The 11,605-nt window shown below is 43.1% G+C and overlaps 1 non-coding gene and 1 pseudogene across 1 annotated transcript; one reads left to right on the forward strand and one right to left on the reverse strand.

The window, feature by feature from the left end:
- Positions 1–3,107: 3,107 nt before the first annotated feature.
- On the reverse strand, positions 3,108–3,189 carry trnas-gga (transfer RNA serine (anticodon GGA)). Its single transcript has one exon. It is a non-coding gene; the product is annotated as a tRNA-Ser (tRNA).
- Positions 3,190–11,500: 8,311 nt separating this feature from the next.
- Positions 11,501–11,605, forward strand: LOC148631650 (U5 spliceosomal RNA; annotated as a pseudogene; the record flags this gene model as incomplete).

Genomic DNA, 11,605 nt, shown 5'->3' on the forward strand with positions numbered 1-11,605 from the left:
GGCTACAGGTAGTGTTGTGAAATACTTCAACACACTGGATCGCAGATTTAGACCCCCTGCACTCTTACTACTTAAAAACCAAAGAAATGAAGATATGTAGCAATCACATTGTAACAGGGGTGACAGTGACTTAATGCTTATACTAGTGGACTTCTGGTACCTTTAGGGTAAGGTGTTCCCTGAAGGGCTCTCAAACCCCGCATTTCAGATGCCTAGCTGTATCGCTGATGTGTTGCACCTCAGAATCACTTTTAAACCTTACCTCTGGTATCTTTAATCCCTATTGCTCAACGCATGGTGAAAGTATTGCATAAATGTGTCTGAAAATGAGCAATGGGCACCTGAGAGACTCATTTGCCTGTTTCACAAATGATCATATTTGACTAGAGATTCTGTTTGGGATTCAGTTGTGCATTCTGACAGCAATCCCTTTCAAAAAACGATACATTCTGGATGAGGTCAAAGGTGCAGGAACACTGTATTTAGGATGTGTTTGCACTTATGAGGATTTATTTCCAGATGTGCTAGGGGTAGTGTTGTGAAATACTTCAACACACTGGATCGCAGGTTTAAACCCCCTGCACTCTTACTCCTTAAAAACCAACAAATGCAGATATGTAGCAATCATATTGTAGCAGACACTCATTTGCCTGTTTCACAAATGATCATATTCTACTAGAGATTCTGTTTGGGATACGGATGTGCATTCTGACAGCAATCTCTTTCAAAAAATGCTTTTACCTTTTCGCGGCTTTGCCCTTCTTGCCTCTTTGGACAATATCTCCATCTTGTGGTCGTTGTTGGTAATGTCTAGACAATATCTCCATCTTGTGGTCGTTCTTGGTAATGTCTTCTTATGCCCTTTTTTATTTCAATTCTCTATTAGTTGATTCTAGAATCTCTACAATAGAGTTGAAAACATCAGTTTTAAAGCAGACTATATGACATTATTTATAGTCCAATTAGAAATGTATTACCCTGATAGATATCCCAACACCCGGAATGTATTGATACCATATCCCCAGTAATGCTCCTCAGGCCTAACAAGCACACTGTTGGTCTTAGGAAGCATCAGACACAGAAACGGTAACAACATCCTTCTTTCTGTTCACTCAGTCTCTGGTGCCGTGGGTCAGTGAAAGTGCGATGCGCGGATCCAGCGATCTCATCCTGTCACTCAGATGGCACAATCAGTAATTGGTGGCAGTTGATATGGTCCCTCCCAGCAGGATTGCAACATCTGGCAGGGTATCTCTTCTTCACCTACACCCACTCGCCAGGTATCCGGTCGTGTCTCCCCTCTGCTGGAGGTCCCCAAGCGTCCGGCACCTGTTCACAAGCCCTGTGCACCGCTTCAGTTAACAAACCTACAACACTTTAATAGAGAGTTATCTACCCACGGTGTCCCTTCAGTTGATATTTCCTTAGTTGGTCTTTCAGACTGTGGGTGATTGGGGCAATGTGACTTCCAACTTACCCCTAGTGAGGCAATTACAGCCTGGCACACCTTCCCAGTGTAGTCTGCCCCTAGATCAGTATCCAAGGGGCAGGGCAGTCCATACCCTGGGATCATCTTTGTCATACACTTGGGTATGTGCCAGCCCACATCACATCATCATACAACCCCACATTCTTTACACATTTGTTCTAACCACTATTAAACATCTATTAAAGGCCTCAACCTGAATTCTCCCCTTTCCCCAATAGAGGTTTCACAGGGGTCTCAGACTCCCGCTCTCCCAGTGCAGCTCATCTGGCATCTGCATCTGCATGGTTGTTACCTTGAGTTACTGGAATTCTTTATTTATTGTGTTATTTACACCTTACTCAAGCTGCTTCTGTCGGCAGCTGTAAAACTACAAATCAGTTCAGAGACAAGCCTAGTATTCTTAACTGGAGTCCCTGCCGTTGTGAGAGAATCCTATTTCTCCATAGCCATCCAGAATTGTGGCCTACATGCAACAAATACATACATTATATACATATACAGTAACCCTTTGTCCACACTTACATACAAAGGAATGGTTGATCCATCTGAGGAAACCCCAGTCTCAGCACCTGTAAGAGAGCTTGTTTCAAATTATTATAGGCGGCTTTTGTTGCGGGAACCAAGGCAATCTTGTCCTTGTACTGCACTCCCCCCTTAAGCAGATCTGTTAAGAGTTGTGCTCACCCTGTAAAAACATTGCACCCAAGCCCTGTTAAAATTTCACAATGCTAGACACAAAAGGGCCTTATCATAACTGCTTCTATTAGACACTCTAAAGCTGAAGCAACTCAGACTTGTGGGTTTCCTCGTCAGGGGAAGCACTCAGAATACTATCAACATACTGAGTGATCACAGTCAGTTGAAGCCACGTGATACCCTGTTCTGGATAGTCATTCTTTGTAATGCATAATATTCCAACCCAATAGATCTGGGATAAAACCACCCATTAAAATCTGGTACTCGGCAAGTAAAACTTGCTGCCCCAATACTCCTGTGGCCTCCTGCCGTCTCCCCATATACATTACTCTATAGCACACTGTTGAACAGAGGAGTGAAACAAGCATGACAGTAGTGCTCCAGTATCCCATAACAGAGAAACCAACACTCCATTAACAGTACATTTTTATCCACTGGACTGGGACAGACTTAGGGAGGGTACAAGGGATTTACAGGATCTAATCGTTAGGTAAACAGATCTTCTCACAAGACGTTATTCTCCCCAGTCTCGATTCTAAACCTACAGCGTTTCAGCATGTCTGAGACATTCGAATAAACCCAAATTGTTTCCTCTATTGCAACTAATTGTATAAAAATACAAACACTGTTTATCTAACTACTTTTACGTCCACCTGTACTGTACTTATACTTTCAGACGCTCTTATATTTTCCAATCTCCTTAAGTTGATTTTCGTCAAGTCTCTTTAGTTACGTCTCTAGCCAGTCCCGCTGGCTAAACACACTTACACCGTCATTTAGCTGCAAAAAGGCATTCGCGGATGCTGAAGAATTTATTTCCAAGGCAGCGGGTACAAGCGATTTGGCGTTTTAAAACCACCAGGAACAGCAAAGAGGCACGCTTCTTTCCTTGCGCCGGAACACAAGGACTGGAGGCGGACAACCTAGTCGGCAGGATTCGAACTTGCGCGGGGAGACCCCAATGGATTTCCAATCCATCGCTTTAATCACTCGGCCACGACTACAGCAAGCCCCACTGCCGCTGCGTTCTTGCTACAATCTTACCTGGATCGCGAGGCGCCGGCGGAAGCCTATTTCAAAGTCATTCTCCGTTTAAAAAAAACATTTCCAAAATACAAGCCTTGCAGACAGACACGCCTCAGAGGACTTAAGGGTGGCTTCATGTCGGAATGATAAAGTCTCCCCGTCCGGACATGAAAATGCCACTTTGTTACACACAAAAAAAGAATCAACAACAGAGAAATGCCCACAAGCATTTGAAAAGCCGCACCACGTCGCACTTGAAATAGCTCTTACATTAGTGGTAGACGCAGGAATCGCCTTTTTATTTACGCTCTTACCAACGCGATGGAAAGCAAAACAAAGCAAAGCAGAGCAAAACAAAACGAACAAACGAAAACCCTCACGTCCCACACTTGCATGTAAGGCCGTTACGTGCCCAAGCGGTATTGTATGTCATCCTAGCACTGCAGCCCGGGGCGTACGGTATATGGGAACGAGCGCACGCCACGAATCGTCTCGAATCACTCCCTACAGCTGTAAGGCACCTTGAAGTGTGCACCCCCAACATTCTTCCTTGCGCATCTGTGAAATCTAAATTAAATCTCACGTTGGGGGCATATTTTTTTCCACTTTATCATGAGTCGGGCTCGGCTGCACAGAGGTGAGAGCAGAGCAATGAGGTCACGGGGACAGGGGAGTTACACGCTGGCGGTTTGAATACGCGGAAGATCACTGAGGGATCCACAGTATATGGACCCTCCGTGCTCCATCAGTCCACACTCCGGACTCTGAATCCTGCCATCCGAGTTAAGATCTCGGCGAAACCTGAGGCGCAGTTCCTTCTTAAAACGTAATCTGGTGAGCATTTCTAGAATCATACTTGTATAGATGCAGCCTTTAATGTGTTGCTAGGTTAAAATTGATGACTTCTTGAACTTCAGTAGGCAACTGCCCTCTTGATTTTGGATTTAATTTCTTTATTACAGGGGCGCTTTTATGAAGACCGAGTCATGTTCAGGTACTTTGCTTGATGGAGGAAGCATATTTCGGACTCTGTGATCTGCTCACCTGGAAAGGTCTGCTGTACTACTACAAGAGAGAAGTAGAGTCTGGAAGAATAGACAATTTTATGATGCTTTGGAAGATAATGTTTTTTTTTTCTTTGAAATTGAAATGAATCAGAATATCAGTGCAAAAGACAAACTCTTGGTTTGGTTTAAAGAGATATGGTTTTAAAACAGACAAAATGTAGAAAACAGGTGTTTCTCACTTTTGGAAGAGAATGGACCGGGGGTAATATTTTACAAGTTATATAATAGTAAAATATTATATAATAGGGGTAATAGTCGCGAGGGGCTTCAGCTTTTTCGTGCTTAATATGGTGCGCTGTGGCCACGGCAGATATGGGATCTATAAAAGCCGAAAATTCTCCGATCATTGCCTGACACAGCTCCTCAAAGCTATTACAGACCTCAGGTCCTTGTCTAGACATCCACTCGTGGACCGCTCGGCTGGTAGTTTTCCTTACTAACATAGCCTTTTCCTGTTCGGACGCTTCGGGCATAAACTGCAAAGTATATCTCAGCTCATCAATGTAGGTCTCCACATTATTCCCTGACACTGTCGGGTCAAACCTTTCTACATCTTTGGCTAACTGCCTCAGGGAGTGGAGGTTAATTTTTACAGTTTCTCCGTGGGCAGGGAGACGGCCGTGATTTCTTTTTCTTTTTCTTTCAAGCTCGCTTCTAGGTCTCTCCTAGCTACCTCAGCCGCAGTTTCTCTAGCAGACAGGTCATCTAATTTACCTAAAACTTCCCTGAGTCTGTCTTCACTTTCCTCACTTTTCACTCTCTTTTCTCTGATTATATCCAACAACTCAACTCGCTCCGCCTTATATCTTTCTAGCTTTCCCTGAAGCGTTTGAAACTTTGTCAGCTCGGACAAAGACAGTTCCAGCTGTTTAGCTAGATTTAAGGCGAAACTAGATAGGACCTGAACTGCGTTCACAGACCCTCCTGTGTTAAGCTGGTTCGCTACCTTAGCTACTAAATCTACTTGCAGCTTCTCAATATCATCAAAGTTCAACTTTTCGATACCGCTCCAGTAACCAGGATTGTCGTCGCTAGAAATAGTACTTATAAGCGACTCCACTTCAGACATTTTAGCAGCCATTGTCATTACGTCAGAGAAACTTTAAGAGTATTACTTTTTTTCCTTTTACCAAAATACAGTATGGAATCTAAACACCCGAGCAGATGGATTTCCAATCAGCACACGTTACACTAAACGCTAGAAAACAGGGGGATTTCTTTACGCAGTTATCAGCACACCCGGTATTCGCGTATAAAAGCCACGGTGCTGTGCTGAACTTGAACTCACAGCAACATCAGTTATTCTGTGCGATTGAGTCTCATTTCATTCTAAACTCGCCCACCCAGGGACGCCATTAAATGTAGTGGTTTGATGGGTTTACTGAGACACTTATTAATTGTAGCAGTAATCACGAGGTTGTTCGTTGGGGCTTTTAGAAAATCAATCGCCAGAACAACTAACAACGCACACACACGGGTTCAATACACGAGATACATTTATTAATATAAATTGTGCACCAAACATATACTAGTCTGCCTGGATACGAGCGGCAGACCTTACTGTGAGGGTTATCAATATACAAGATATATAATCTCGAAGAGGTGCAAACACAAAGAGATACACAACAGAGAATATATGTCAATATATATCGTTCGGTTACCAAATCGCTAATCAGTGTTATTACCCATTGTTACTCTAAACTCGGAAGTAAATACATTACTCATGAATTAAATTGATAACAACTTGTGTTGAGGTACAATTGAATTCTCGAGACGCAATGTAGAACATGGGGTTAACTTATCCACTGTGTATGGATTTGGAATTTCCCGGCACGAACACCAAACCAGCTGACAAGCTCTGTTGCAGCCTCTGTTCCAGCGGTTGTCCAATGGGCGTTGTGTCGGCGTCCTCTGGCTACCAGCCAACCAGTCAAGGTGCAGCTCGGAGTAGGACGGGCGGAGGAATCTGACTGCGGCGCGCAGGGCAGTCGTTGCTCCGAGGGGATCTACCAGCAGTCCGGCTGGCTAGTAGAAAGTCTCTATGCACAGAGTGTGACCGCGAGTCCTCACAAGTCACTCTTTTGCCTGGGAAGAAACTGGTTCGTTCCCGGTCCAGCGCTGCTTCTGAATAAGCTATTCAGGTTGTCGACGAGGGTCCAACTGTAGGCTGCCGTTGATCAAACGGAGCATTCACGTTAGTAGAATTCTGAGTACGTACGGGATGCTTGGCCTCGCGCTTAGAACAAAGTCCAAGTCCCTATGCAGACAACAGCAGTTGTCACGTGATTGTCTCTGAGGATGCGCGAAAATGGCCAAGGAGAGCCCCGATCTGAGCTTGCGCTCCCTTTTTGACCAAGACACAGATGTGTGCTGATTGGTTGAGAGTTTGGCGGGCATTGGAGACCCACGTGGTATTACCACGCCCTGCCAGTCCCTGATTGGTTGGTCAAGGTGAGATATAAGTCACTTACTCTTGACACTTAAGAATGCAGTCCAGATGTCCATTCAGCACTCCCTAGACAGATAGGCGCCAATGGATGACCATTGATCATGATAGCCAGGCTTAGCTAAGTGCATCCCTGTCTGGGAGCTGTTCCCTATCAAAAGAAAACAACTTAAATCAGTCTGCATGAATACTTTCTCTGTGGCTGCACCACAGAGATGGGGGGTGAGATGGGGCTTCATTTAGGACAGCATACCAACGCTTAATTCTGTCTTATTAACAAGCATTGCCGCTACACTTGTATCCCAACTTTTGCAACTCGCAACTGAAAACCCACTGAAGCTAAGCAGGTGTGAGCCATGTCAGTACCAGGATGAGGGTGAGCTACAGGGAAAAACAAAGCTTCCAGCTGGAAGTGGTGTTAATGGGCGCTCACTCTGAGGTCTGTACGGGTCCCAATGTCCCAATATAGTGACGGAGAAGCTGTGTTGGAAAAAGGGCGCTGTCTTTTGGATGAGATGTAAAACCGAGGTCATAGTGCTCTGTGGTCATTAAAAATGACCACCAAAACCTTTGACAAAAGCTCTTGGTAATTGATGGTCTTCAATAATGCTTCTCCTTTAGGTACATTTTAAATCAGCTGAAAAATGCTGTGAAATGGGGGGGCACTTCAGGCCAGTGTAGGATTTGGGTTACAAGAACTATGAAACTGCACGAGAAAGCCCGTACACTGAATTACACGGCTTTCTATTCAAAGGACAAAAGAAATTCCCTGAGCTTGATTTTTTGCAGCACAGAGAGGACCACTGTTGTGAGGTCGGTTAGCTCAGTTGGTTAGATGGTGGTGCTAGTAACGCCAAGGTTGCGGGTTTGAGCCGCGTACGGGCCAGGTCCTTTTCTCCTCTCTTACCAAAGCTGTTAGGTTCCTTTCCGTGGTGAGATGGGTTGTCATGCAACGCTGCCACATAGCGCCGACAGACAAGAGTGTTGCGGGAGAAGAGAAATGTGTTTGAAGATTTAAGAGTGTCTTAGGTGCAGCCAAAATCAAGTGTCACAAATGCAAGTGGTTGGATTTCCATTGTTTAATGTGGTAAAAATAAGCGGAAGTAATCTGCCGGTCCGGCACAGTCTGCCATGCTTTTGTCATTTACTGTAAAGTGGTATTGAACTGGGTGTCGAACTGGAGCCTCACCATTTGCATATGTGAGGCTCCAGTTATACATCGAGTGTCACATTAAATGACAAAAATGAAGAGAGTTAAAGCAGCTGGAGAGGTTTTCTTACAACTTTTGAGCTGACAGTTTTGGAAAATGTTTCCTTCACGCTGCACTGTACAACATAGGCAGCCAAGAGTCTCCAAAACAAAACAGAATTGACAGATAGGAGAAAATTCCCACTCGTCCTGAAGTTCCCAAAATCAAGCACTGAGCGTAAACAAAGTGTCTAAGTAGCGTGGGAATGCTAACCCTAACCCTAGCGTAAAAACATGAGTCAAAGTAACGTCTAATCGGATTAGTTTCCTTAGAGCTGGTTCAGAGTTTGCTGAAGAGTTTACCCAGTGGGCACTGATTCGTCGAATATACGTATATTCACGGCGAAAATACGGCTATACGTATATATACGTCGCCTCGACGTATAATCAAAGTCGAATTGCAACCGTAAAATCGACGACATTAATAAACGCATATATAACGTCGAAAACACATCTAACACAGTGCCTGAGGCTTTTTACTGTATGTATCGTGTGTGCCGCAACTAGGAGTATACGGCACTCTGCACAGTGTACGAAGTAAATTATTTTCGCAGTAATTAATTTACACGTGTATAATAAATATAGTAAATATAATAAATTAATTACTGCGAAAATTACTTCGTACACTGTGCAGAGTGCCGTATACTCCTAGGTAAGTTAGGTACATCTTTTTGCCCAAAACTGAAGGGGCGACATTCCTCCCTCCCCCCGTGATGCCAGGCCTGTCCCCATCCTATTCCATAATGTCATTATACTGTATATAATACCATACAACAGTGACCGATCCTTACTAACTGCATGCGTTAAAATTGCACATCAGCTCATAGCAGGGGGCACATAGCCGCGATGTATTATCAATGTTAAATTTCAACCATAATATCGACAACATTAATAAACGCATACGTTGAGAAAATATCGAACCCAGCATATTTTCCGGTTATATACCACAATGCATTGCTAGTATTCGTTGGTCACCATTTTGGACACGTTTTTCAAACATCTCAGCAATCCTCTTTTGACGAGTAAGTATGAACAATAATAATACTATCTGAATACATACAGATCTTTCTTAATATTATTTTGATTAAAATAGTAAGTGAATAAGCAAAAAATGGCACATAAAAATAGTGGAGCTTTTTAAACGTCTGTACTTACTGCGCCCCATAAGAAATCGTTTGTCCCCGTTCAAAAGAGGTTGTGCGATGTCCTGCAGCGTTCGCAAAGCAAACCTTTGACAGTTTGAAAAGAGGAATTTATTCTGCTTCCTGTGCGTGCAGTAGTTACAAAGTTGAACGTCTTTACACGATCTGCTGCAGTTTTCAGTGGGCGGGCGTTGTCAAATGGCTTGGAAAAACGCACTGTGTTTCGGCTCGGCAAACATCGTGAGCAGTGTCCTGCATGTTTTCTGTGTATAGCTGTCTTTTAACGCATACAGAATTCATTCGAAATGGGGAATGGTGTGAATGGGGAAGATGACACTAAATCGTTTTGCCGTTTCTCTATTCTTATTCTATGTTGTACTTTCAAACTTTGGGTACTCTTTAATTAGGACAGACTTTATTGCTCAACTTCTATGATGCAAGCCAAATTTTATACATTTATTTCAGCTTTGAGCTTAGTAAACCGTTCATTTTTTAGATTATACTAAAGAAGATATTAATCATCATTAATTTGGGAAGTAATATTATATAATTTTCTCCTAGCTGCGGTGCTGAAGTCCCGCCCTAAATCAGCAGAAAAAGAAATAAAGGAGCACGCAATGTGTTACTTGAAGAATGCATATGCAAGGCAGGGGGCCAGGAGATCTGGACACTGAAAATACTAGGTTTTTGGTTCTAACTGTTAGGACAATTACACAGGGTTTGCAAATAGTGGACAAAAATCGTCTTAACTTCCATTGTAATATTTTTTTTCTTGGAAATATAGAAGTTGTACATTTTAAAATGTATATTTGAATCAAAATGTGGTTTTGAGTTAGTGTGTTAATGTAATTAGTTTGTGTTTGCCGTTACTATACTGTATATTGCCATATTACCAGAATTTGTAGCTGAAGTTTAAGACTAGTTGTGTTTTTTATGATTATTGCCCATATGTTGATTGTTGATTGATTGTATACAATGTATAATTTGAAATACATATTTTTCAGGTGTGAATGTGTATTTTCAGAATAAATTTCTAAACCAAATCATTGGGTTGATTTACTAGTTTCTACACCTGTAAAACCTAACTTTGATGTATAATAGACCTCTACCCATATACGTATAATAGACCTCTAAAGTTATCCGTATAATAGACCTCTAACCATATACATATAATAGACCTCTAAAGTTATCCGTATAATAGACCTCTACCCATATACGTATAATAGACCTCTAAAGTTATCCGTATAATAGACCTCCAACCATATACGTAGAATAGTCCTCTAAAGTTATCCGGAACTCCTACCATATATGTATAATAGTCCTCTAAATTTATCCGTATAATAGAACTCCAACCATTTACGTATAATGAACATCTAATCATAGACGTATAATTGACGTATAACAATAGACATATATTAGAATTTCATTCTAGACGAATTGCAGACCACATTTAGACGTCTAAGGTATGCGTTTAATAGACGTATATTATACGTCTTTTGCCCACTGGGTTACGTCTCAACAGAAACGCTCTTTAGCTCTTTCAGTGTTATGCAGAGAACAGCGTCTGTCGAGATCACTTTTGAGTCAGCGCGAAACGCCGTGTGCTGTCAGTTTGATTTCATATTGCTCGTAGCGGCGCCCGGCTTTTGTCTGTCAAACGTTAGGTTGCGCTTCTTCATGCTGCATCGTCGGCATGAGTGGAGCTTTTTAAACGTCTGTACTTACTGCGCCCCATAAGAAATCGTTTGTCCCCGTTCAAAAGAGATTTTGCGATGTCCTGCAGCGTTCGCAAAGCAAACCTTTGACAGTTTGAAAAGAGGAATTTATTCTGCTTCCTGTGCGTGCAGTAGTTACAAAGTTGAACGTCTTTACACGATCTGCTGCAGTTTTCAGTGGGCGGGCTTTGTCAGATGGCTTGGAAAAACGCACTGTGTTTCGGCTCGGGAAACATCATGAGCAGTGTCCTGCATGTTTTCTGTGTATAGCTGTCTTTTGACGCATACAGAATTCATTCGAAATCATTGATTTCTCCAATTATCAAGGGTCCCTTAAAGGATGAGTCAAAGTAACGTCTAATCGGATTAGTTTCCTTAGAGCTGGTTCAGAGTTTGCTCAAGAGTTTACCTTTCACAGATGTGCAAAGAAGAATGTTGGGGGTGCACGCTTCAAGGTGCCTTACAGTGCGTCGTTTCCGGCACAGTGTGGCTGGGTGTTTTCCGACTTATCGCACAGATTGGGCACGGCCGCAAGCTGAGAGCCGCAGGCGATGAGCCCGGAGCTGAACGGGCCCCACTGGCTCGTTTGTAAGGCCAGGTGTATTGCCAACCATGACCGGCAGCGCAGAGGCTTTGAAGGCGGCCTGGGCTCCTGCAGCTGTGCAGCCACGCACTCTGGTTTCTCTTCATCTCGTACAAATCTTTCGCCTTTTGCTAAAAATTTCCGTGGAGAGGAGCATGAATGAGTTCCATGCAATTTTTGTGCTTCCCTGCC

This window comes from Lepisosteus platostomus, unplaced genomic scaffold (assembly GCF_059453375.1).
Source record: "Lepisosteus platostomus isolate fLepPlt1 unplaced genomic scaffold, fLepPlt1.hap1 Scaffold_75_H1, whole genome shotgun sequence".
NCBI lineage: Eukaryota > Metazoa > Chordata > Actinopteri > Semionotiformes > Lepisosteidae > Lepisosteus > Lepisosteus platostomus.